Raw genomic sequence first — 27,777 nt, 5'->3', positions numbered from 1 at the left:
ATGACGTTCGTTCTGATGCTTTCCGTCTTTGGCTTCTGCTGGGCCCAATATGACCCACATACTCAATATGGACGAACTGCTATTGTCCACCTGTTCGAGTGGCGCTGGGTTGATATTACCAAGGAGTGTGAGCGATACTTAGCTCCTAAGGGATTTGGAGGGGTGCAGGTAAATTTAGTTCAATTTAAATGCAGTTTATTCTGCTCACATATACAGTATTCTTTTCTCTCTCTTTTAAAATTTAAATTATTTTATTTATTTACATTCATGTGGTTCCCCAAACTTGTTCTACCCTCCCACAGTTCCCATTCCATTCCTCTTCCCCCTTGCCTCTGAAAGTGTGCTCCCTTCCTGCCTCCCCCTTCCCTGGGGCCTCAAGGCTCTCCAGGATTAAGCACATTTTCTCCCCTGAGACCAGATCAGGTAGATCTCTGCTACATATGTTCCAGGGGCCTCAAACCAGCCATGCATGATCCTGGTTGGTGCCTCAGCCTTTGGGAGTTCCCTTGTGTCTGGATTAGTTGAGACTGATGGTTTTTCTATGGGATCACTCTCCCTTTTAGATTCTTTAATCCTTTCCCCTATTCAATCATGGCATGCCCAATTTCAGTCCAATATTTGGGGGTATCTGCTTCTGTTTCAGTCAGTTGTTGTTAGGGCCTCTCTGAGGACAGCTATGTCAGGCTCCAGTGGATAGACAGAACCTCAAGTGGAGGGAGAAGGTTACTAAACCACAGTAATAATTCCTGAACCAGAATGGTTCCGGTCTAAAAGAACTGCAGGCGCAAAAATGGAGAAGACTGAAGGAAAGGAGGTCCAATAACCAGCCAAACATGGGATTCATCCAAGGGGTGTACACCACGCTCTGACACTACTATGCTGTGTAATGTGCTTCCAGATGAGAGCCTGACACGGTGATGAGAGTGTATACTTTTCTTGTTTTGGGGTAAAATGTTCTATTAAATTCATTTGGTTAATAACGTGTTAGTTTCATTGTGTCTCTGGTTACTTCAATGACATGTCCATTGGTGACAGTCGGGATTTTATGTCACCCACAATTATTGTGTGAGGTTCAAAGTATGTTTTTAGTTTTAGTAAACTTTCCTTTAAGAATGTGGGAGCCTTTGTATTTTGAGCAGACATATTAAGGAATGAAACTTCTTCTTGCTGGATTTTTCATTTATGACCATGATGTGTCTTTCCTAATCTCACTTGATAACTTTTGGTGGAAAGTCTATTTTATTGGACATTAGAGTGGAAACACCAGCTTGTCTCTTGGGACCCTTTGCTTGGAAAGTTTTAGTCCAGCCTTTTACTCTGAGGTAGTGTCTTTGTCTATCACTGAGATGTGTTTTCTGTATGCAGCAAAATGCTGAGTCCTACTTGTGTATCCACTCTGGTAACCTGTGTCTTTTTGGTTGGGGAATTGAATCCATTGGTGTTGAGTGATATTAAAGACAGATGACCATTATCTTCTTTTATTTTTGTTGCTGGAAGTGGTATTATGTATATGTGATTCTCTTCTTTTCAGTTTGTTGTGATTTGTTTCGTTTCATGACTTTTCTTGGGTGTAGTTATCCTCCTAGTGTTCGGAATTTTGTTCCAGTTTCCTCTGTAGGCCTATAGTAGAAAGATATTGTTTAAATTTAATTTTGTCACAGAAGATCTTGGTTTCTCCACCTATGTTGAATGAGAGTATTTCTGGGTAGCCTGGGGTTATTTGTGTCCTTTTAGGGTCTGGATGACATCTGTACAGGATTTTCTGGCTTGAGAGTCTCTGTTGAGAAGTATAGTGTAATTCTGAAAAGTCTGCTTTTATTTGTTACCTGGCCCTTTTCCATAACAACTTTTAATATTCTTTCTTTGTTCTGTACATTTAGTGCTTTGATTATTATATGACAACAGGATTTACTTTTCCTGTCCAATCTATTCACTGTTCTGTAGGCTTCTTGTACATTTATGGCCATCTTTTTCTTCAGGTTAGGGAAGTTTTCTTCTATGATTTTGTTGAAGATGTTTTTGACCCTTTGAGCTGAGGTTTTTTCACACCCTTCTATTCCTATTATTCTTAAGTTTTATCTTTTTATTGTGCCTTGAATTCCATGGATATTTTAATTAGGAGCTTTATACTCCTTTTATTTTTCTTTGACCAACATGTCAATATTTTTTATGGTATCTTCTATGACTGAGATTCTATCTCTATCTCTTGTATTCTGTAGGTGATGTTTGGATCTGTAGCTCCTGATCACTTTCCTAAGTTGTCCATCTCCAGCTTTGCCTCCATTTATGTATTCTTTATTTTTCTATTTTCATTTTTAGTTCTGGGGCTGTTTTGCTCAATTCCTTCACCTACTTGATTGTATTTTCCTTTATTTTTTTAGGGATTTTTGTTGTTATTTAAAGGTTTCTACCTGTTTTCTTATGTTTTCTATACTTCTTCAAGGAAATTCTTCATATCCTTCTTAAAGGACTCTTAAATCTTCATGAGATGGGCTTTTAGGTCAATAGGACTCTTTGTGCCTGCTAGGGTAACCAGGGCTTCTGTGGCTGGAGAACTGGGTTCTGATGGAAAAACTTCACTCAGTTCTGAAGCTTATAATATTTTGTTTGCCTCTTGCCATCTAGTTCTCTCTGCTGTTACCTGGCATGGGTGTCTCTAACTGAAACAGATCTTCTTGTGTAGGGCAAGTGTTCTTGAAAACAGGCAGTGTTGTCTCTGATTAAGGTGGGCTTTCTATATCTCTGGCTATAGCAGGCCTCTTGTGTCCCTCAGTACTGTGCACCTTAGTTACTGTGGACTTCTGGGCAATCTTGTGGCCTGTAGCATTTGGGTGGGCATTGGGCAACTGTTGTGGCCAGGTTGGGGAAGTAGGCCATTTGGAAGTTTGAGTTTTGGGGGTGTGATAGGTAGGGCAGTACCTGTGTAAGCTGTACACCAGCTGGCATGTGTATTTGGGTGAAATTATAACCTGTGTCCTTGGTCACTTTGTGACCTGGGAACCACACAAGCTGCAGTGTTTGGGTGGGGATTTGCAAGGTGCTGATCTCAAATATACAGGATTCTAGTCAAGACAACAAAGCCTAAAACACAACTTCATTTTACACATAACTTTTCTTAGAAAGGAAAAAGTTTGGTAGTTGTGGCTCCTTTGTACTTATTGTAGACAACAAGGAGTATCTCTGCAATGATCTTCCATAATTTCTGTTCATTGCTAATCAATAGAACTGCATGCTTACAGGTTGAGAAGTAATGTTATATTATTGACAGTTTTCTACAAGATTCAGACTGTAAAGTAAGCTATAATATGGTACTAATTATAACTGCTTTATTTGATTTTCTCTCCACCCAATGAAAATATTGTAGTTCATAACCACTCAAGGCCTTCATGGGAATGATACCAACCAATAAGCTAAAATATTTGTACAAGATCTGGAAATAAAAATGAATTAAGAAACATGGAGATGAGATACAACAATGTTGGTGTAAGTAAAGACACATTTTTCTTTAAATTTATTATATATGAAAATAGTTTTCTTTTGTGTCTAGTTCTTTCCATTTAAACCGATTTTACGTATGTAAAGTTTTAGGATACTTGATATTTATTACATAAAATACACTTTTTTCTTATTTTCACCTTTTAAAATTCTGAATACACAGCATTTAAAGCTGGAACAATTGTTCTTATAAATACAAATATCGATTCTTAAAATTAGAAATCTACTAAAATTTCCCATTTTAAGTGGTCTGTATTAGAGGATTAGGTCATATTTAAGTGATTACTCTTTGTAACACAATTTTCTGGGGTTTCTTTTCCATCATTATTTTAGATGGTAAATATCTACTTTGTTCTATAATAGAGACATGTACTTTCCCAGTTGGGCTTCTGCCATGTAGTATACAGTTTAAGTTAAATTCTTTTTCCTCATGATCTTGTAAAATGTCAAACACAATAGTCTCTTTTTTGATATTGTGCTGTACTTTTTCAAATAATTGATCTGTGCTTGTAGTTATAGTGGTTTCTGTTTATATCTTCTTAAGAACTCTATATACTTTCCCACGTACTATGACTATTGGTCTCATTTCACAATAGTTTTCTTTCATGCTTGACTCACTTTCTAAAGCAAATATACAAAGCAGTAAATGAAAAGTTTTGTAGCTTTGCTGTGAGATTGTATTAAAACTGTACATTTCTGTAAAAATCTACAATCTATAAAAACTGTAGAGTCCAACACAAGTATACACTTTTTTTTTCTTGGTTTGTATTTATATAGATGCTGTCATTAATCCTATGTGTGGCTCAAGCTGTAGTGTAGGAAAAACCAGTGCCTGTGGAAGTTCCTACAATGCTAATAACAGAGAATTCCCATATCAGTTCCATACTCTGCTTGTGATTTTAATGATAATCAGTGTGATGAAAAAGTTAGTACTTACCAAGATGTGGTAATGAAAGAAATAGTGCTGCAAATAAAGAACTGTTTATGCTTCTACATAAGCACAGAAATTTATGAAATGCAATTGCACATTTTATTTAGATTTTGTAGGAAATGACATTAAGACACAGTGCTAAAAATAGAAATGGAGAAAGTCCTGTGTAGGTTAATGTCTATATGCAGGTAAGGGCTAGCAAAAACTAGGTTAAGGCAATATGTGATTGGACCGTGAAAAGTAAGGTGGGAACAAAGTTTTTGTGAGGCAGTAGAGAAGGGTAAGGAGAATCAAGATGGAGAAAGATGGCCCAGATCAGGATTGTCTTATTTGGCCTTAGGTAGTTATGTAAATTTTTTAAGGGATGGATTTCTATAGGTCAATTTAAATTATCTAAGTGGGCAGTTCATATCTTTATAAACTGGTCGTGAATTTATTGTGTGGAAGTATTGTGGATTGAGAATTTTACATATAAATCTGATTGTATTTTGGTATGTTCAGTAATGTGGTGACTTAATTAAGTTCAAAAGAAAGTGTAGTGGCATGATGCAACAAGCCCACCTCAGAATTGGGATGTGTGTACAAGGTGTGATAACAACCTGACAAGCAGATAGTGAGTGGAAGTGCTATGGTAGAGATGCAGCCAGAGTACACTGCTGGCTCACATTTGCAGCTCTCAGACTGACTGCGAGGCTCAATGCAGAGTGAGAATGCACAGGAACCATTAGCTGCCCTTTTGAATGTTTATTTCCACATGCAGCAAATCAAAGGGTTTGCAACAATACACTAGAAATTTAAGATTTTCAGGCTGAGAGACTTTGATTTTCTAAGTAAGTGGGGGCAGGATTCATGTTGAATTATCTTATGTCTCAAACAGAGGAACATTAAACAAAGAAAAACCTGGGCAGGTTGCAGTCTATAAGTCCCCTGCTATAATAAGTAATGGGAGTTCAAAGAGCTAAAAATAAAAAGTTTCTGACTTTGTTGGCAAATGTTTATTGGCGTTTATTTCAATTAAAAGGCTGGTTTGTTTGCTTTTACGATAGATTTATATACAGAGTTTTTTTTGTTTTTGTTTTTTTTAAACGACTTTATTTTACAAAACAAAGATAAATGTACAGATTTTAAACATTTTTTGCTTAAAATTATACATTTTTGTCAGTACTGTTTTGTCAGATATTAAAATAATTTTTACATAAAACTATATGAATATATTTTTTAGTCAGTACTTGATTTTTTCAAGGGCTTGACAGTATGCATTGAAAACCTAATAGTTACAATGAGCGTAAAGTACATGCAAAACAAAACGCAACATGGAAAGAGTCAAAGTCTTCTTGTTTTGTAAATATTTTTTTTTGTTTTCTTTATTTCTTGGACTTCATACAGTCTGTGAGTTGTTTCTGGGGGAGTGCAAGCCTCTAGGGTTAGCATCCCAATATCAGTGACTGCGTATTATGTCTGTTCTTTTGTGACTGGGTTATCTCACTCAGAATGATATTCTCTAGATGCACTCATTTTCTTAAGAATTTGGTTAAGTCATTGTTTCTGGTGGCTGAGTAGTATTTCATTGTGTAAATGTACCACAATATTTGTATCCATTCATCTTCTGAAGGACATCTGGGTTCTTTCCAGCTTCTGGCTATTATAAATAGAGCCGCTATGAACATTGTGGTGCATATATCTTTGTTGTGTATTAAAGTGTCTCTGGGGTATATGCACAGGAGTGGAATAGCTGGGTCTTCAGGTAGTACTATGTCAAATTTTCTGACGTATCGCCAGACAGATTTCCAGAGTGATTGTATTAGTTTGCAACCCCACCAACAGTGGAGAAGTATTCCTCTTTCTCTGCAGCCTCGCCAGCATCTGCTGTCATCTGAGTTTTGGATCTAGGCCAATCTGACTGGTGTAAGGTGGAATCTCAGGGTTGTTTTGATTTGCATTTCCCTGATGGCTAAGGATGTCGAGCACTTCCTCAGATGTTTCTCGGCCATTCAGTGTTCCTCAACTGAGAACGTTTTGTTTAGCTCTGTACCCCATTTTTTAATAGGGTTATTTGATTCTCTGGTGTCTAGCTTTTAGAGTTCTTTGTATACCTTGGATATTAGGCCTCTATCTGATGTGGTGTGGGTAAAGATCTTTTCCCATTCTGTTGGTTGCCGTTTTGTTTTCTTGACAATGTCCTTAGTCTTACAGAAACTTTGCAATCTCATTAAGTCCCATTTGTCAATCTTTGACCTTAGAGCTTGAGCCATTGGTGTTTTGTTCAGGAAATTTTCTCCTGTGCCTCTGTTTTCTAAGGTTTTCTCTACTTTCTCATCTAATAGTTTCAGTGTATCTGATTTAATGTGAAGATCTTTGATCCACTTGCACTTGAGCTTTGTACAAGGAGATAAAAAAGGGTCTATTTTCATTCTTTTGCATGCTGAGTGCCAGTTGGACCAGCACCATTTGTTGAATAGGCTGTCCTTTTTCCATTGAAAGTTTATGGCTCCTTTGTCAAAAATCAGGTGACCATATACTTGTGGGCTCATTTCTGGATCTTCTATTCTATTCCATTGTTCCACATGCCTATTTCTGTACCAGTACCATGCAGTTTTCAACACAATTGCCTTGTAATATAGCTTGAGGTCAGGGATACTGATTCCTGCAGATGTTTTATTGTTGTTGAGGGTGGATTTTGCTATTCTAGATCTTTTGTTATTCCAATAAAATTGCACATTGTTCTTTCCAACTCAATGAAGAACTGGGTTGGAATTTTGATGGGGATTGCATTGAATCTGTAGATTGCTTTTGGTAGGATGGCCATTTTTAAGATGTTGATCTTTACAATCCATGAGCATGGGAGATCTTTCCATTTTCTGAGATCCTCCTCAATTTCTTTCTTTAGAGGTTTGAAGTTCTTGTCATACAGGTCCTTCACTTGCTTAGTTAGAGTCACTCCAAGGTATTTCATAGTTTTTGTGACGATTGTGAAGGGTACCTTTTCCCTAATTTCTTTCTCCACATGTTTGTCCTTTGAGTATAGGAAGGCTACTGATTTGTTCAAGTTAATTTTGTATCCAGCCAGTTTGCTGAACTTGTTTATAAGCTGTAAAAGTTCTCTGGTGGAATTTTTGGGGTCTCTCAAGTACACTATCATGTCATTATATACAGAGTTTACATGAACCACGTGGGGATTTTCACTCTTGGTTCAGAAACAGGATAGGGAAAATTAGTCATTGACTTTAAGTAGAGAGTGATGATATTTGGCAGTTAATAAATTTATTTTAAAAATTCTATACACAAGGCAAAACAAATACAGACATATTGTAGAAGTTATTAATAAAAATATGATGCTCCAAGTAGAGAGCTTAATAAATAGTTGTATTTTGGACTAAAGTCCTGGATTGAAAAGTTGCTTACTTCTTGTTGTTATTGGTATTGATAGAAGTGTGATTAGATTATTTTATGATTTAATACCATATGGGTCTTTGATGCAGACTAGTGAGGGTTTATAATAATTTTGGAAATTATGACAAAGGAGGTTCATATTCTCTTAACTTGGGCTCCATGGAAATTTTGAGTTGATTTCCTGACATGACAGATTATTAGAGGCCTAAGATTAGGCTCATAAAATGTTTTAGTTTATTCATTTGTTTTATATTGTTTTAATTTTCAATGGGTGTGATGTTGAGTTTTGTTGTTATATTATTTTCTCTGCTAGAGAATAAAAGATACAAGCTTTTCTTGTTGCTGACTAAAGGACATGCTATTTTGGGAGAAAAGTTTTGTCTCTGTGTTTTAAAAGGGGGTGATTAGGCTCTGGACACCTTCCAGAATTATATGGATCAGATTCGATAGAGGGAGACTGCCTGAAGAAGTAGATTCAAGAGGATAAACAAAAACATACGCACAAAATGTCATCCTAACTATAGATGTCTCAATGATACTAAAGTTTTGTTTTCAGGTTTATATTTTACAGAATGTACAGCTTTGGTGGCTCTCAAGTCAAACCTGTTTGAACTTCTGATTCTAAGTATCCAGTCTAAGAAAGACTTCAGAGACTATAACAATAGTTGCTTTAGCCTTTTTTCTTAAGGCCTGGCTGGCTTCCTCATCTTCCACCCATGAATATATCTCATTGTACAGATTGAAGAAGCCATTGGAGAGTTGTTACCCCAATACCCTAGACTTTTTGGGAATAAAGGTGGTTATTTGAAGGTTGCTTTTCAGAGTAATTTAGAAGTGGCCATAATTTAGCAGAAAGGAATTAGCTAGAATTGATTTGTACAGACATAATCTCATTTGGTAAATATCCTTATATTACTAAGCTAATGTCCATATTTTTTCATTAATATAGAACTAATTTGTCACAAGCTAAGATTTTCCATAACATAAATTTCCTCTATTTTTACAAAAAGTTTAGAAGTTCAAGGTTTTAACCAGTCCTTTTATTGATGCCATTGCAAAGTTATGAAATGATTAAACATACGAATTAAGGGACAATTAACAAGTTCACGGCTCCTAGTTCACCGTTAGGGTGTTTTAAAAATATTCTCATGACAAATAGCTGAGAAAACTTAACTGACAACAATCCGTTTTACTTTATATAGAAAGATCTTTTCCAAAAATGTGAGAAATCCACAAAATATGACATTGAATATTACTTATCTTTTGTTGAGACATATCTACTCCTAACAGTTCCCCTTTGGCAAATTTAACAAAAATTGGACATTTTATTGCAACAGACCTGTATTTTTGTTATGTTATTTTGTAAAGATACAACAAAGTCAATGAAAATGTTGGGGCTCTCTTAGCAACATTGTGAGAAAAAATTAAAACCTTCATTTTATCCATTACATAAATATGATAAAAATACAAAACATTGAAAATATAAATCATATATAAAAATAAATTCAAGCGCTGGTGGCATTGCTAATTTTAATAGCAGTGTAATTAATATGACCAAATTCTTGGTTTGGATTTTCTGAAATTTATAAAAATAAATTAGAAAAACAAAAGTTAATGAAAAAAGAAATGGAGAAAAGAGAAGGAAAAAAACAAGAGACAATGAGGGAGAAGAAAATGAAAAAAGAAAAGGTGAGAAAAAGGAAGAAAGAGGAACAAAAATGAACCAACTACAATGCTCGTCTATATTAATCTCTTCTTCTGTATATTTACAACAGAATATTTTTAGAATCAGAGTCCACACTAACACATCAATACTTCTCATGTACTAAAAATAATACATATGGAATTAGATATTGCTAATGGGTTAATGACTGAGGAAATGAATTCTCAGGAAAAGTTACTTTTTATAAATCAATCATTTTGTCCCCCAATAGGTCAGAAATTGTTGTCTGTTTGTATTTCTGGATCTTGTACTTGATAAACATTATGTTTGGTTCACAATGACTGACTATATGAACATCTCATTGACACTGTTGTAGCAGGGTTCAATATTGATGCTGCTAAGCACATGTGGCCTGGAAACATAAAGGCAGTTTGGGACAAACTGTATAATCTAAACCCAAACACCCTATCTCATCCCCCTTCCTCCTGTTTCTATGCGGGTGCCTCCCTACCTACCAACCCCCTCCTGCCTCCCTGCCTTTACATTCCTCTACACTAGGAAACTGAGCCTTGGCAGGTCCAAGGGCTTCTCTTCCCATTGATATCAAACAAGGCCATCCTCTGCTGCATATGAAGCTGGAGCCATGGGACCCTCTATTTGTATTATTTGGATAGTGGTTTTATCTCTGGGAGCTCTGGTTGGTTGGTATTGTTGTTATGTGGTTGCAAAGCCCTTCAACTCCTTCAATCTTTTCTCTAACTCCTCCATTAGGGACCCTTTTCTCAGTTCAGTGGTTGGTTATGAGCATTTACCTCTGTATTTGTCATGATCTGGCAGAGCCTCTCAGGACACAGCATTATTAGGCTTCAGTCTGCATGTACTTCTTGGCTTTAGCAATATTGTCTGGGTTTGGTAGCTGTATATGGTCTGGATCTCCAGGAGGGCAGTCTCTGGATGACCTTTGCTTCAAACTCTCCTACAAAATTTGTCTCCATATTTTCTCCAGTTAATGTTCTTGTTCCACCTTATAAGAAGGACTGAAGCATCTGCACTTTAGTCTTCCTTCTTCTTGAGTTTTATGTGGTCTATGAATTATATCTTGGGTACTCTGAGCTTTTGGGCTAATATTCACTTATCAGTGAATGCATACCACTTGTGTATTTTTGTGATTGGGTTACTTCACCCAGTATGATATTTTCTATTTCATTCATTTGACTAAGAATTTCAGGAAGTCATTGTTTTTAATAGCTAAATAGTACTCAATTGTGTAAATGTACTCCATTTTCTGTATCCATTCATCTATTGAAAGACATCTGGGTTCTTTCCACCTTCTGGCTATTATTAATAAGACTTCTATGAACATGATGGAGAATGTGTCCATTTCAGATGTTGAAACTTCTTTTGTGTATATGCCCAGAAGTTGTATAGCTAGGTCCATGCTGATTTCCAGAGTGGTTGTATCAGCTTGAAATCCCATCAACCATGGAGGTGTGTTTCTCCATATCCTAGCCAGCATCTGTTGTCACATGAGATATTGATCTTAGCCAATACGACTGGTGTGAGGTGGAATCTCAGGGTTGTTTTAATTTTTTATTTCCCTGATGACAAAGATGTTGAACATTTTGAACATTACTTGTTTCTCAGCCATTCGATATTCTTCAGAATGAATGATCCTTTTGATGTGTTCTTGGATTCGGTGTGTGAGATTTTTTATTGAGTATTTTTGCATAGATATTCAGAACAGAAATTGTTGAGAAATTTTCTTTCTTTCTTAGGTCTTTATGTGGTTTTTAGAGAAGCATAATTAGGGCTTCATAGAGGGAAGTGGATAGTGTTCCTTCTGTTCCTATTTTGTAAAATAGTTTGGAGATTATAGGTTTTCGGTCATCTATAAAGTTCTGATAGAAATTGAACTAAACCCATCTGTTCCTGGACTGTTTTTGGTTGAGAGGCTTTTGATGACTGCTTCTATTTCTTTACAGGATATGGGACTGTTTCTCTAATCCCAATTTAACTTTTGTACCTGGTTATCAGTCTAAAAAGTTTTCCATTTCATCCAAATTTGCCAGTTTTGTTTATTATAGTCTTTTGTAGTAAGATCTGATTATTTTTTGAATTTTCTTAGTTTTTGTTGTTATATCTCCCTTTTTATTTCTCATTTTGTTAATTTAAATACTGTCTTTGTGCCCTCTTGTTAGGATGGCTAATGGTTTGTCTATCCTGTTGATTTTTCTCAAAGAACCATCTCTTGGTTTTGTTTATTCTTTATATAGTTCTTTTTGTTTCTTCTCGGTTGATTTCAGCTCTGAGGTTGATTATTTCCTATCGTCTCCTCTTTCTCTGTTTATTTGCTTCTTTATATTCTGAAGCTTCTAGGTGTGTTAGTGTATGCTCTCTCCTGTTTCTTTTTGGAGACACTCAGAGCTATGAGTTTTCTTCTTATCACTGCTTTGATTGTGCCCCATACGTTTGGGTATGTAGTGCCTTCATTGTCATTAAATTCTAAAAAAAGCTTTGATTTCTTTCTTTTTTTTTTAACGACTTTATTTTGCAAAACAAAGATAAATGTACAGATTTTAAACATTTTTTGCTTAAAATTATACATTTTTGTCAGTACTGTTTTTTCAGACATTAAAATAAATTTTACATAAAACCATGTGAATATATTTTTTAGTCAGTACTTGATTTTTTTTAAACGACTTTATTTTGCAAAACAAAGGTAAATGTAAAGATTTTAAACATTTTTTGCTTAAAATTATACATTTTTGTCAGTACTGTTTTTTCAGACATTAAAATAAATTTTACATAAAACCATGTGAATATGTTTTTTAGTCAGTACTTGATTTTTTTCAAGGGCTTGACAGTATGCATTGAAAACGTACTAGTTGCAATAAGCGTAAAGTACATGCAAAACAAAACGCAACATGGGAATAGTCAAAGTCTTCTTGTTTTGTGAATATATGTATATTTTTTGTTTTCTTTATTTCTTGGACTTCATACAGTCTGTGAGTTGTTTCTGGGGGAGTGCAAGCCTCTGGGGTTAGCATCCCACTATCAGTGACTGCATATTATGTCTGTTCTTTTGTGACTGGGTTATCTCACTCAGGATGATCTTCTCTAGATGCAGCCATTTTCTTAAGAATTTGGTTAAGTCATTGTTTCTGGTGGCTGAGTAGTATTCCATTGTGTATATGTACCACAATTTTTGTATCCATTCGTCTTCTGAAAGACATCTGGGATCCTTCCAGCTTCTGGCTATTATAAATAGAGCCGCTATGAACATTGTGGTGCATATATCTTTGTTGTTTCTTTCTTTTTTCTCTTCCTTGAACAAATAGTGCATTGTTCATCTCCCATGTTTATGTGGGTTTTCTGTCATTTTCTTTGTTATTGAAGACCAGTTTTAGTTCAGGTTGATCTGATAAGATTCATGCCATTATTATTTCAACTTTATTGTATCTGTTGAGGCCATTTTTTTGACAAATTATATGGTCAATTTTGGAGAATGTACCATGAGGTGCTGAGAAAGTATATTATTTTATTTTAGTATAAAATATTCTATAGATGCCTCTTAAATGTATTCGGTTCATAACTTCTGTTACATTCACTGTTTCTCTGTTCAGTTTCTACATCCATGATATTTCCATTGATGATAATGGGGTGTTGAAGTCTCCCACTACTATTGTGTGAGTTGCAATGTGTGCTTTGAGCTTTAATAAGGTCTCTTTTATGAATGTTGGTGACCTTATATTTGAAGTATAGATTTTCAGAATTGAGATTTTGTCTTGGTGGATTTTTGCTTTAATGAGTATGAAATGTTCTTCTTCATATTTTTTGATAATTTTTGGGTGAAAATTGATTTTATTTTATATTAGAATGGCTACTCCAGCTTGTTACTTGGGAACTTTTGCTTGCAAAATTGTTTCACAGCCTTTAACTCTGAGATAGTGTTTGTTTATGTCACTGAGGTATGTTTCCTGTATGCAGCAAGATGTTGGGTCATCTTTACATATCCATTCTGTTAGGCTATATCTTTTTATTGGGAAATTAAGTCTACTGATATTGAGAGATATTAGGACCAATGATTGGTGCTTTCTGTTATTTTTGTTGTTAAAACTTATGTTTTTGTCTCTATGTTTTTTTGGGTTAGTTGTAAGAAGATTACTTTCTTGCTTTTGCTAAGGTATAGCTTTCCTCCTTGAGTTTGAGCTTTTGGATATGTCAGGCTGGATTTGTAGAAAGAAATTTTGTAAATTTGCTTTTGCCATGAAATAGTTTGGTTTTCCATTTATGTTAATTTAGAATTTTGTTGAATATAGTAGCCTGGACTGGCATTTGTATTCTCATAGAATCTCTATTATATCTACCCATGATCTTCTTGCTTTTATAGTCTCTTTTGAGAGGTATGGTTTGATTTTGAAAGGTCTGCCTTTATAGGTTAGTTGTTCTTTTTCTCTTACTGCTTTTAATATTCTTTCTCTGTTTTGTGCATTTTGTGTTTTAACTATTATGTGACAGAAGAAATTTGTTTTCTGCTCCAATTGATTTGGAGTTCTATGGCCTTCTTGTAATGTTCATGGTTATCTCTTTCATTATGTTAAGGAAGTTTACTTCTATAATTTTATTGAAAATATTTACAGGCCCTTTAAGTTAAAAATCTTTTCTCTCTTCTATTATCCTTAGATTTGATTCTCTCATTGTGTCCTTGGTTTTCTGTATGTTTTGGGTTTGGAGATTTTTGCATTTTGAACTTTCTTTGGCCATTTTGTCAATGTTTTCTGTTTTCTTCTGCTCCTCAGATTCTCTCTTCTATTGCTTGTAATCTGTTGGTGATACTTGTGTCTATCACTCATGATCTCTTTCCTAATTTTTATTTATTTCCAGAGTTGTCTCCCTTTGTTATTTATTTGTTGTTTCTGTTTCTATTTTTAGATACTGGATGGTTTGGTTCACTTTTCTCACCTGTTAGGCTGATTTTTGTGTTTCCTTTTTAAGGGCTTCTGCCTGTTTACCTGTGTTGTTCTATATTTGTTTACTGGAGTTACTTATGTCCTTCTTAACGTCCTATAACATCATAAGGAGTTGTGATTTTAAATCAGAATCTTGCTTTACTTTTGTGTTGGGATATCCAGAACTTGCAGTGGTACAGAGTTCTGTTGACGCAAAGTGGCCTTGGTTTCTATTGCTTAGGATCTTCAACTTGCCTGTTGCCATCTGCTTATCTCTGTTGTTAGTTGTTCTTGCTGATTATGACAGTAGATTGACACTCCTGTGCTCTTAGGTTTGTCAAAACTTCTGGAGTACCAGCTTTCTCCCACATGGGTCTGGCTACAGTATGTTCTGGCACTGCTTTAACTCTAGGCAAAGGCGAGATCTTTCATTTTACAAGAGGTAGAATATTTTTTCGAGATCATATTTAATCTCAATGTGTCTTTCTTTCTTTAGCCACTTTCAAATACTACATGTTCTCCTTGGAGTTCATAGAGTCTTTTTTCATATACTATTATTACATGAATATGTTGGTATATATGTCAGTATGTGTATGTGTAATATATATATATATATATATATATATATATATATATATATGTATATAACACATATATCATTATATATATATAATACTCATAGTTTCTAAATATAACTGATGTAGTTCATGAATATGTATGTTTATACATTTGTGTATGTGTATCTTTGTTCCAAAATGAAGGCTATTGCTAGGCACATGTAAGTTTTGAAGGTTGAATTGTTGGTATTGTATAATTAATTGTGATCTCTCAGTAAGACTCTCTGACTCCAGATTTCCTTTTCTTTTCTATAGTTCATTGCATAAGTTTGAAAGCAGATATCTTTTCTTTAAATGTCATCATTTTATAAATCATATAACAGATAGCAAATTTCTCTGAGTATATAATTTAAAATGTAGGTTATAACCCAGTCATTTATAGATTCATCATTCTGTTTTATAAATAGGAATGCTGTTAATCAGAAATAACATACTTATTTCTTTACCATAACATGTTTCAAGGCAGTGTTACTTCATTAACAGATCCTTTATATTCCTAGACACTGTTTTACAAGCCAAAAATTTCATAATGTTTTAGTCTCAAGCCAATCTTTCTGCTTTAGAGTTTTGTCATATGCTATCATAGTGATAGGAGTTTAAGACAAACTTAAGAAACCTTTTCTTTAGCAATAATGTCACTCAAAGTGCACTGAGAATGACACTTTTATAAATCTAGTTTTCTTGAAAGAATTAATCAATTGACAAGTTTTCCAATGTTGATAAGCCAGCAAATGTTATCTTATTGTGAACTAATCAATCTTCCTTTCTGGCAGTCATCCTGGAGGGGAAAAGTAATTTGATTTTCTTCAATATTGTGACATATAGTTTATGAATAAAATCAAAATGTTGGTGTAAAGAAAACCATTAGTAACACTTCAAATAACCAAACTATCTTAAATATTTCTAAAAAATATTAAATTTTAATAATATGCTTTAAAGTTATATTAAAACTTACAGAGTCCTCAGTATTTTCCTAGGTCATTAAGCTGGGTGGTGAGTGAGTACTTTGGAAATGGCCACATGACAGAAATCAAGTTTAGTGCAAAACTTGTCACAGTTATCCCCAAATAGGATGGTGAGAACATGTCCGATTTAAAGTAAATGTATACTATTTCATTGTTTGATCCATTATACAGTCTTGTCATTGAACATCAATAAAGTATATTTTCAAGTATTTTAATTAATATAACCATGAAGCTGTTGATTATTTATGAGGGTTATTGCACCTTAAAGCTCACTTGTTCACCATTGGAGGTCAATTACTTGGTAGCAGTAGAAATCCAAAGTATCACTTAGTGATTTCTGTGTGTGAGATGAATGCAAGGGATTATGAGGGTGTTTTTTTCATGTTCTGCTAAAGTTACATTAGTATTACAAAAAAAATCCAGATGTCCTTCAATAGAGGAATGGATACAGAAATTGTGATGGATTTAGACAGTAGAGGACTACTCAACTATTAAAAATAATGACCTCATGAAATTCCTAGGCGACTGGATAAAATTTGAAGTAAACATCCTGAGTTAGGTAGCCCAGTTACAAAAGAACACTCATGGTATGTACTCACTGATAAGAGGGTACTAGACCAAAAGGCTCGGAATACTCAAGAAACAATTTATAGAATTTATGAAACTCAAAAAGAGGAAGTCCAGAACAAGACTGATGCCTCAGTCCTTCTTAGAAGGGATAACAAAACCCTCATGGAAAGACATAATGGGATAAATAGAGGAACCGGGATTGAATAAAATATTAATCAGAGACTGCCTCATCTGGGTATTTATCCCATATGTAGCCACTAAACCCAAACACTATTGCTGATACTAAGTAGTGCTCACAGGCAGGAACCTGATATGGATGCCTCCTCAGGGCTTTGCCAGAGCCATACTGATACAGAGGAGAATGCTTAAAGCTAGCCATCATATGAACATGGGGACACCAATGAAGGAGCTAGAAAAAGAACTGAAGGAGCGGGAAGAATTTGCAACCCCATGGGAAGAACAAAATTATCAACTAACCAAACTCAACACAGCTCCCAGGGACTAAAACAATGAAAAATGAGTTCACATGGAGAGACTGGTGGTTCCAGGTGTATATGCAGCAGAGTATAGCATTCTCTAGTGTCAATAAGAAGAGAGGACTTTGGTCCAGCGAAGGGTCATTTTCTCAGAATATTGGAATGCCAAAATGCTGAGGTGGGAAAGCGAGGTTGGTGGAGGGGATACTTTTATCGAGGCAATGGGAGAGTGTGGAGGAATGGGATTGGGGAAAAGGAGATAACATCCGAAGTGTAAATACAGAGAATGTCCAATAAAAACAAAAAAAAAGTACTTGAGGATTTAAAGTAGACATGATAAATGAATATGGAAGGGACATTAATAAAATTTAAAATTGTTTAAAATAAAAAAGTATTACAAAAATACTTATGCTCAGAAATATGACCATTCTATGGACTTTCCTTATGGTACATTAGAGAATTAATTGAAATTTTTGAATGTTTGTAATTTAACAGCACAGCTATGAATTCAAGCATTTATTTTATACTATGTAACTTTGATGTCTTAATTCTCATGTCCATGACATTATAATACAATGACAAAAATCTAAAGGAACAAGATTATATAGTAAAATCTTAATGTAGATTATATTCTCATGAATGGTATATATATATATATATATATATATATATATATATATATATATATATATATATATATGAAATGTATGTCATGAAATTATGTATTAAGATAATAGAATAGAGAATGTCATATATAATGTTATGCTAATTAGTTTAAAAAATAATGCTTTTATTTTAAATTCGGAATTGAGGATTTGATGTATTCTGTCTGAGCTCTGTGTTTGTGGACCACCATGACAATCATCCAGGTCATGTTACTGGAGGAACATTTATCCTGATAATATGGGATGCTAGGTAAAAGATCATTCTTTCACATTTTGCAACCATTAATGACAATCATGAATTATATACTTCTGCTTTAATACTGTATGTAAACTTTCAGAATGTATAAAATGGCTGTTACACTCAATTCACAAGAGTTATGTCAAGTTACCAATGGGCAAAAAATATTCTGAATGGAAAAGTCAGTCTTGGAGTTGCCTGAAGCACATTTTAATCCAGAAAAGGAAGTGGTTCTGCTTTAATATCATATGCAGTTATAGCATATAATGCTTATTAAGTGTTTATATTACATTTTTCTAAAGGAAAGATAATAAAAAAACCTGATAATGAAAATAAAATTTTTGAAATAAAAACAAAGTACAGAGTGAAATGAGTTATGTCTGATAAAACTCTGATTAATAGATTTGATAATTATTTATGCCTGTCAATATTAAATTGAGTTTCAAATTTTTTTCTTTCCTCTGTATGATAAATATCATCATATAAAAATACTTTTATTTTTCTGTGTAACTAGAAGGCAGCTGACTGGATTATAATTAAGAAAATTATAAAAAATAAAAGTTTATAAGAATCAGAAAATAATAATTTGATGAATAAATCTCTGGATGCCTTGAAGTATATCCAATATGTGATTATGTGTTAGTTCCTTAAGTATAAACACTTTCAAAACTGATTTAGGCAATTACACTATAAGTTGTCAGAAAGACTATGAGGAATTCCCATCTCTGTGGGTTGTAGATAGCCTTATAGATACCATCAAGCATAAAATATAAATGTCACTTCTTTGTAAATCTGAGAAATATTTTTGTTTCCTTTCAATTTAGGAATACCTTGTTTTGTATTGAAATTCATTCTCTTCTTGAAGAACTTTAATAAACAGAATGAGCTTTTTCTCCCCAAAATATATTTAAATATTTTGCTAAGAAATGATGCTCATTTATGATTTGGATAAGCAATAAAGACAGAAAATATTATTATCACATTTTATAAGCAATTAGCAAGAACTCAATTAATATTATCTTAGATACTGTTATATTTAAAACCATTTTGAGGATAGACTTCTAGCTAGTCTGCTCTCTAGAAGATACCATATCCTGAGGCATACCAGAAGATCCACTACAGTCAGATAATTTGGTAAAAACCATTCTAAAGTCTCACAGCTGCTGCTGAGAGTCTAGTAGACTCAGGGATTCACCATCTCCCAAAACCCTCACCCACTGAATACCACTCCCCTTCTATCCTGGTTCTTTCTGCTGGTACAGACTGCTAGCCAGTCTGCTCCTTAGAAAACACCATAGCCTAAAGCATCCCACAAGATCCACTGCTCTCAGAGCATTTGATACCACATTCTGGGGCATCCTAAGAGATCTTTTGCACTGAGAGCTTCTTTCACCATGACTGGAAACATCCAAGAAGATTCACTGCCTTCAGGAGACATCACAGCTTGAAGACATCACAGGAGTTTCTCTGTACACAGGGCAACTAACAGCACAGTATGAGTACTTCTCTGGGGCTCTGTGTCATGCAGAGCAACTGACTCAAGGGACTGAAAGCCTCAATAGAGTTCAGCTGCAAATAGGGACACAAAACCCACAGTACATTGGTCCCCATAGAGAGCAGTTTCACACAGGAGAGGTACTGTAGTGAGGACAACAAATCAGTAGCTTCTCTGTTTTTCTGAATACCCTCCAGTTGGAAGGCCCCACAGGAGGTCAGCTAAAGTCAGGGCTACAGGTCTACCTGAATACCTCTAACAACCAAGGGACAAAAAGGGCAGACTCCAGACAGTCACCCAGACAAGTAACCACCAGGGATAACCAGATGACAAGAGGCAAGCACAAGATAATAATCAACAGAAGCCAATATACATAGTCATCATCAGAACTCAGTTTTCAAACCACAGTAAGCCCTGAATATACAAATACATCTTAAAATAAGGAAGTTGACCTAAAATCCTGTATCATAAAATTATAGAACCCTTTACAGAGGATATTAATAACTCACTAAAAGTAATAAAGAAAACTCAGTTAAATAGTTAAAGAGGCATAGACAGCAGAAAATAGTCAAACTCAGATATGAAATCAACCAAATAGAAACAAAGAGAATAGTACAGAGAATCAACAAAACAGAAGCTAGTTCTGTGAAACAATCAATGAGATAAATAAATTCCTAGCCAAACTAACTAAAGGGCCCAGAGGCAGTATTTAACTTAACACAATGAGAAATGAAAAGGGAGACATAACCACAGATATGGAGGAAATAAAAAAAAATCATCAGGTCCTACTACAAAAGCCTATACTCAACAAAACTGGAAAATCTAGATAAAATGGTTGATTTTCTAGACAGATACCACAAACCAAGGTTTAATCATCAGAATGTAAAGTATCTAAAATTCCCATATGCCATAAAAAATAAAAGATGTCATTAAAAACATCCCCCTCCATAAAAACCCCTGTTCCACGTAGAATTAGTATAGAATTCTACCTTTAAAGAAGACATGATAGCAATATTTCTCAAACTATCCCATAAAATAGAGACAGATGGCATACTACCTAATTCATCTTATGAAGCTATAATTACTCTGATATCTAAACCACACAAGGACCTTACCAAAACAGAGAACTTCAGCCCAATCTCTCCTGTGACTATCAAGGCAAGAGTACTCAATAAAATTTTTGCAAACTGAATCAAAAAACACTTAAAAACATCATTCAGCATGATTAGCCTCCATTCCAGGAATGTAAGGTTGTATCAATATATGAAAATACATTAATGTAATCCACTATATAAACAAAGTCAAAGTAAAATTATATATCATTTTTTAAAATTCAGAAAAAAAGCATTCAACAAATGTTCATGTTAAAAGTCTTGGAAAATCAAGAATTCATGACCCATAACTAATCATAATAAAAGCAATTCTGCAATAGCTAACATCAAATTTATTAGAGAAATACTTAATGCAATCCCACTAAAATCAAGGAGAAGACAAAGATGCCCACTTTCCCTATATCTGTTAAATATAGTACTCAAAATTCTAGCTAGGACAATGAGACAACAAAAAGGGATCAAGGGAATACAAACTGACAAAGAATTACACATATCACTATTTGCAGATGATATAATAGTATACATAAAGAACCCGAAAAATTCTACTAGAGAATTTATCTAGCTGATTAACAACTTCAGGAAAGTAGCTGAATACAAAATTAACTCAAGTAAAACAGTAGTCATCATTCATATAAATAATAAACAGGCTGAGAAAGAAATTATGGAAACTACTCCCTTCACAATAGCCACAAATAATAGAAAATATTTTGAGGTAACTCTAACCATGCAAGTGAAAGATCTGTATGAAAATAACTTCAAGTGTCTCAGAAAGAAATTAAAAAACAATCTCAAAAACAGGGAGAGATCTCCCATGCTCATGAATTTCAGAGTTAAGAGAGTGAAACTGGCCATTTTACCAAAGGCAATCTATAGATTCAGTGCAATCCCCATCAAAATCCCAATACAATTCTTCAAAGACAGGGAAAAAGCAAGTTTCAAGTTTATCTGGCCGGCAAAAACACCAAAGTTTCGACAATAATTCTCCACAGAAAAGACCTCAAACTGTGCTACAAAGCTATAGTGATAAAAACTTCAAGGTACTGGTACTGTGAAAGACAGGTTGATCAATGGAATAAAACTGAAGAACCTGAAATAAAACCACACACTTATATACACTTGATCTTTGACAAGGAAGCCAAAAATATACAATGGAAAAATGAAAGCATCTTCAATAATTGGTGCTGGTCTAACTGGCTGTCTATATCTAGAAAAATAAAAATAGACATATATTTGTCATGTTGCACAAAACACAATTCAAAGTGGATGAAGGACCTCATTATAAAAACAGATACACTTACTCAATAAAAGAGAAAGTGTAAAAGAACCTTAAACTCATTGGCACAAGGGAAATTTCCTAAAGATAACTTCAATGGCTTATGCTCTAAGATCAAGAATTGATAAATAGAGCTTCATAAAACAGGAAATTATCTGTAAGAAAAAGGACATAGTTAAGAAGACAAATTGGCAGCCTACAAATTCTGAGAAATATCTTCAATAAGCTCACATCCAGCAAAATGCCAATATCCATAATAAATAAAGATCTTAAGAAGCTAACCACCAATAAAAAAGAAGAAAGAAAAGAAAAACAAAAACAACCAAACAACCCAATTTAAAAATGAAGTATAGAATTAAACAGAGAATCCACAATAGATGAGTCTCGAATGACTGAGAAACACTTAAGAATTGTACAAAGTACTTACTGATCAGAGAAATACAAATCAAAATGACCTTGAAATTCTACCTTAAACCAATCAGGATGGCTAAGATCAAAACATCCGGTGACAACACATGTTGGCTTGGATATGGAGCAAGAGGAACACTAGTGGCTATTCCTGGTTGTTAACTTGACTATATCTGGAATGAACCACAATCCATTATTGGGAAGCTCACCTTTGATCCTGATCTTGAGGCATAGAGGCTATGAATCTTAGGACACTAAGGCAAGAAAATCTGAGTTCAAGATCATCTGGGACAAAGCAAGGCCCAGATCCAGGTGTGGTTGTACACAACTTTAATCTGAGAAACATTCTGTTGGAGACCTAAATAAGGACATTGGAAGAAGGAAGGCTCATTCTCTTTTCCTGCTTGGCTTGTGGGACTGAGCATCTGCTACATCTTTGGTCTTTCACTCACACTTGCTGCCAACCATTGTTGGGGAGTTGGGACTGTAAGTTACCAAAAAATTCCCATACAATATAGAAACTAACCATATGTTCTATAACTCTAGAGAACCTTGACTAATATACTCCTCTATTGCTTGTGGGATTGCAAATGGGAAAACTACTCTGGCAATCAATCTGGAGGTTCCACAGAAACCTGGAAATAGATCTACAGGAAGATCCAGCAATACCACTCTTTATTTTTCTTTTTACAATGTTACTTGTATGTATGTTTCTTTTTTTATTAAATTGAACAACTTTATTTTAATAAACAAAGATAATTTACAGATACTAAGCATTTTGGCATAAAAGTATATGAATACATTTTTGTCAGTACTTGATTTTTTAAAGGTTTAATTGTATGCATTAAAATCTTACTAGTTACAATGAGCATAAAGTACATGTAAAACAAGATGTAATCTGGAAATATTCAATGTTTTCTTGGTGTGTAAAAAATAAGCATAATGGTTTTTAATTTACTTTCTTTTTTGACTTTTGTTTTTCTTGAACTTCATATAATCTATGAGTTGTTTCTGGGGTGTTCAGAGCTTTCTGGGGGTTAGTATCGAATTATCAGTGACTGCATATTATATATATTCTTTTGTTACTGGGATATTTCACTCAGGATGATATTCTCTAGATGCATCCATTTTCTTAAGAATTTCATAAAGTCATTGTTTCTGATATCTGAGTAGTACTCCATTATTTAAATATACCATAATTTTTGTATCCATTCATCTAGAGAAGGACATCTGGGTTCTTTTCAGCTTTTGGCTATTATAAATAGGGCTGCTATGAACATTGTGGTGCATGTGTCTTTGTTGTATGTTGGAGCTTCTCTCGGGTATATGCCCAGAAGTGGAATAACTGGGTCCTCTGGGAGTATTTTGTCCAATTTTCTGAGGAATCACCAGACTTATTTCCAGAGTGGTTGTATCAGTTTACAACCCCAGCAACAGTGGAGAAGAGTTCCTCTTTCTCCGCAACCTCGCCAGCATCTGCTGTCATCTGAGTTTTGGATCTTGGCGGATCTGACTGGTGTGAGGAGGAATCTCAGGGTTGTTTTGATTTGAATTTCCCTGAGACGTTTCTCAACCATTCTCTATTCCTCAATTGAGAAGTTTTTGTTTAGCTTCTGTACCTCATTTTTAAATAGGGTTGTTTGATTTTCTGGTGTCTACCTTCTTGAGTTCTTTGTATACCTTGGATATTAGGCCTCTATCAGATATGGGGTTGGTAAAGATCTTTTCCCAATCTGTTTGCTGCCATTTTGTTTTCTTGACAGTGTCCTTAACCTTAGAGAAACTTTGCAATCTCATTAAGTCCCATTTGTCAATATATGACCTTAGAGAAAGTGCCATTGGTGATCTTGAGAATATGCACAATAGACTCACTACTATGCTGCAGGAATACATGTTCCTCTATGTTCATAGTTGCCTTATTTGTGATAGCTACAAGCTGGAAGCAACCCATATGTCTCACAACAGAAGAATGGATATAGAAAATGTTGTTCATTTACACAATGGAATACTACTAATCTATTAAGAACGAGGACATCCTGAGTTTTGCAGGCAAATGAATGGAACTAGAAAAATATTATCCTGAGTAAGGTAATTCAGACCCAAAATTACATGCACATATATGCTCACTAATAAGCTGATATAAGCCAACAAAAGGTACAGAATACCCAAGGTACAGTTCACAGAACTCAAAAGGATCAAGAAGCTGATGGAACCAAATAAGGGCGCCTCAGTAACCACAAAGCGGGTAATGAAGGAGTGACCTGCAAGGGAAAGGGTACCGAGGTGGGAGAGATGGGAAAATGATCTGGTACTGGGTGAAAAAAAAAAGGGGGCGTAAGCTCTGAGGGCTAGTAGAAAAAAAATGGAAATAGGCAACTTTAGGAGGTAGGAGGTTAGGTGACCTTCCAGAATGTACAAGAAACCTGAGAGGTAAGAGACTCTGAGGACTCAAAAGGAGGGACCCTAAATGAAATACCCTATATTGGGTCAGGGAACTTGTAGAGCCCATCTCCAGCAGAAAGACAGGGCATCAAGTGAGGAATGGTGTTTCTATACCATAGGCAAAACTCTGGCCCATAATTGTTACTGTCTGGAAAACTGCAGGGATGGAAATGGAGAAGAGCTTAAGGCAAAGGAGGTCCAGAGACAGGTCCAAAGTGTGTTATGAACTGAACTCACCAGAAGTCAAGATACTAGATATGCAGTAAAGCTGATAACCAGAAAGTGTTAATAGCCACACATTAAGGAAAATATTAAATAAATGCTACTCACTCATTCTTTTTATAATGATCAATTAAAAAATCACAAAATTTACATAAGTTTTTCATTTTTAATGCATTTCAATTGTTCCAAAAAATAGAGGGCACTTATATAACAGTATATGTGTCAGGTAATATTCCTGAGACACTCACAAACACATGAGACAAACGAAGACAGCAAATCTGAACTCAAATCATAGTACTTGGCAAAAATTAAATATTTTAGTTATAACATAAAAAGGGGGGAAACAGAGGAGTAGAATTATATGAGAAAAAAATAAATTCTTGCTATGTTTTTATAAGTAAATACAGAATGGCATAAAATACATCTGATACCTAATGTAAGATTTATGTTCAAGCATAAAATGAAAGTATCACTAGCCCCTTAAACAGAGTATTTTCATAGTTGATTTTTAACTTTCATATTATTCAGGGACTATGTCTTCCTTTAGTGCATACACTGAGGCACATGCATGTAATGTATAGTGATGGAAATATTTCAGGTCATAACAGAAGTCTGTTCTTTAATTCTAGGTTTCCTGACTCTAATTTTCTTGTTTCAATAATGATGAAGAACTTTAGTGATACTGAGTACAGAATGAGATTTTTAAAAAATATTGTTTCTGCTGTTTTAAATATGGTTTTAGACAATGTAAGATTTCACAGAAGTTAATAACTCAGTAAAAGTGTAAAAACTGTGAAAAACTTGGATCAAAATTAGACACGATAGAGGCAGAATTATCACAGTGAGCTTGGTTGTGGTTTTCTGTAGTGGCAAGAATCACTTAGCTACAAGCAGTAAAATGACCCAGTTCTTTCAATGATTAAGGATCAGAATGACTGGATTGGACCACCTAATAACACTGGAGCTACAAAAGAAGTGACCATTAATACTGATACTACTGTGGCAATGACTGGGTCTGTGAACTTCGATGGTGTCAAATAAGGTGGGATGTCCCCTACAGATCTTGTCTAATAGAGAAATCGTTTAAACTATTATTTTCAGCGGTCAAATTAAAGGGCACCAGCATTTCATATTATGTTGTGCTTTTAGGAGCATGGTTGCCTTCAGGAATGTAGTCAATGGCCAGCCTTTTGCAAACTGGTGGGATAATGGCAGCAACCAAGTGGCTTTTGGCAGAGTAAACAGAGGATTCATTTTCTTCAACAATGATGACTGGTAAGTGGATAGTGATTAAAAAAGGATTGTATAACATTACACTCCAAAACGCTTCTTTTCTTTTTCTGATTATTTATATTTTTTCATACATGAAAAATTCATTAGACAGTAAATTTAAGCCACAAATAAAATTTCAGGATACCTAAGAAAATTATATCTTCTTTCTGATTTCTTTTTTATGTTAATAAAATTTTGCTTTTATATCTTTAACCATAGCCTATAATGACAATAGCATATATTCAAATTAAATGCTCATTTGACAATTTTATAAAGCATAAATATTATGCCTTCATCATGACATCATAAAGCAACGTGCCACAATAGTACTGGAGTACTTTAGCCAGTACCTTTGATTATCACTTATATAATTATGCATTTTTTACAGTCTTCAATTCTATATCTCTGTCTTTTAAATATTTTAATATATATCTGTTCCTGCACCTGCTGTATGAGTTTCTTCAAGAGGTTGTTTACCTATCTTTAAAACTCTCAACAATGTTTATTTACCTGTAGACCTCTGAGTGTTCTTTTATTGGTTCCTTCAGCACTAGGTCAGATACAAGGAGGGGTGCTAAAAGCCTTTCATTCTAGTACCAAAAAGTCAGAAACACTTTATTGCTGGATGTTTAAGGCCATCTTGATCTGCATAGTGAGTCTTAGTTCAGCCATTGCTGTGTAGTGAGACTCTTTCTCACAAACAAAACAAAGTGAAACAAAATGAAAACAAATTCTAGCTGAGAGAATCTCTTTTTGAACCAGTAAACTGTCTCAATTCAAAATTAGCTTTCTTTTAAAATAATGTTAAAAAAATCAGCTTTCTATCAGGTTGACAATACTTTTTCATAAAGCTTATTTTATAGGTCACAAAAAAGTTGATTAGGTATGTAATCACTTTCTTTTTCTGAAGGAGTACTTGGTTGGTTGTGTAGTAGAACTAAAATTATGTCATGCAGACACTTTTTCTACCACAAACTTTCATGTATCCATAGAAACTGTAGATTATGTTTAATTCTAGATACTTTTTGGTGGCATATGTAATTGGAGTTTTGAAGAATTAGTGTTATAAAAAATTAAAAAGAATCATGAAAATGTAAATCCAGCAGAGGACAGACTGAAAACTATGGTAATCCTCATGGAAGGGCTTTACTGTTGAGCTTGTATTTGTTCTCTGATTTATTTTTTGTCTGGTCACCACAGCCCATGAAACTAACCGTCATTTAAAACAATTTTTTTTTAAATAGAGAATTTGCTTGTTCTAGCTGATACAGTCTTGGTATTTGGATTCTGATACTGAGCTTTGAGTTCTTCCTCCTCTATAGCATAATGCTGGATAATATATATAATGCCTGTTCCTGAACCTGACTAGGTTGAATTTAAATTGAATGTTAACTTTTTTTCTTGCTGTACAGACTGGTCTTCCTTCTGGCACATTTTGTGATGTCATTTCTGGAGACAAAGTCAATGGCAATTGCACTGGACATAAAATAAATGTTGGCACTGATGGTAAAGATCACTTTTCTATTAGTAACTTTGCTGAAGACCCATTTATTGCAATCCATGCTGACTCAAAATCATAGGAATCAAACTAGAG

The 27,777-nt window shown here is 34.5% G+C and overlaps 1 pseudogene across 1 annotated transcript; it reads left to right on the top strand.

Annotated features, from left to right (window-relative positions):
* Positions 1-27,763, top strand: LOC308420093 (pancreatic alpha-amylase 2a5-like; annotated as a pseudogene). The gene is made up of 7 exons: positions 1-168; positions 3,337-3,483; positions 4,257-4,441; positions 18,069-18,140; positions 25,836-25,953; positions 26,061-26,186; positions 27,574-27,763. The product of its transcript is annotated as a pancreatic alpha-amylase 2a5-like (transcript).
* The last annotated feature ends 14 nt before the right edge of the window (positions 27,764-27,777 follow it).

Source organism: Micromys minutus (assembly GCF_963924665.1).
Source record: "Micromys minutus genome assembly, chromosome: 4".
In the NCBI taxonomy this organism is placed as follows: domain Eukaryota; kingdom Metazoa; phylum Chordata; class Mammalia; order Rodentia; family Muridae; genus Micromys; species Micromys minutus.
Note: the sequence above shows the minus strand (reverse complement) of the source record. Positions and strands in the feature narration are given on the sequence as shown.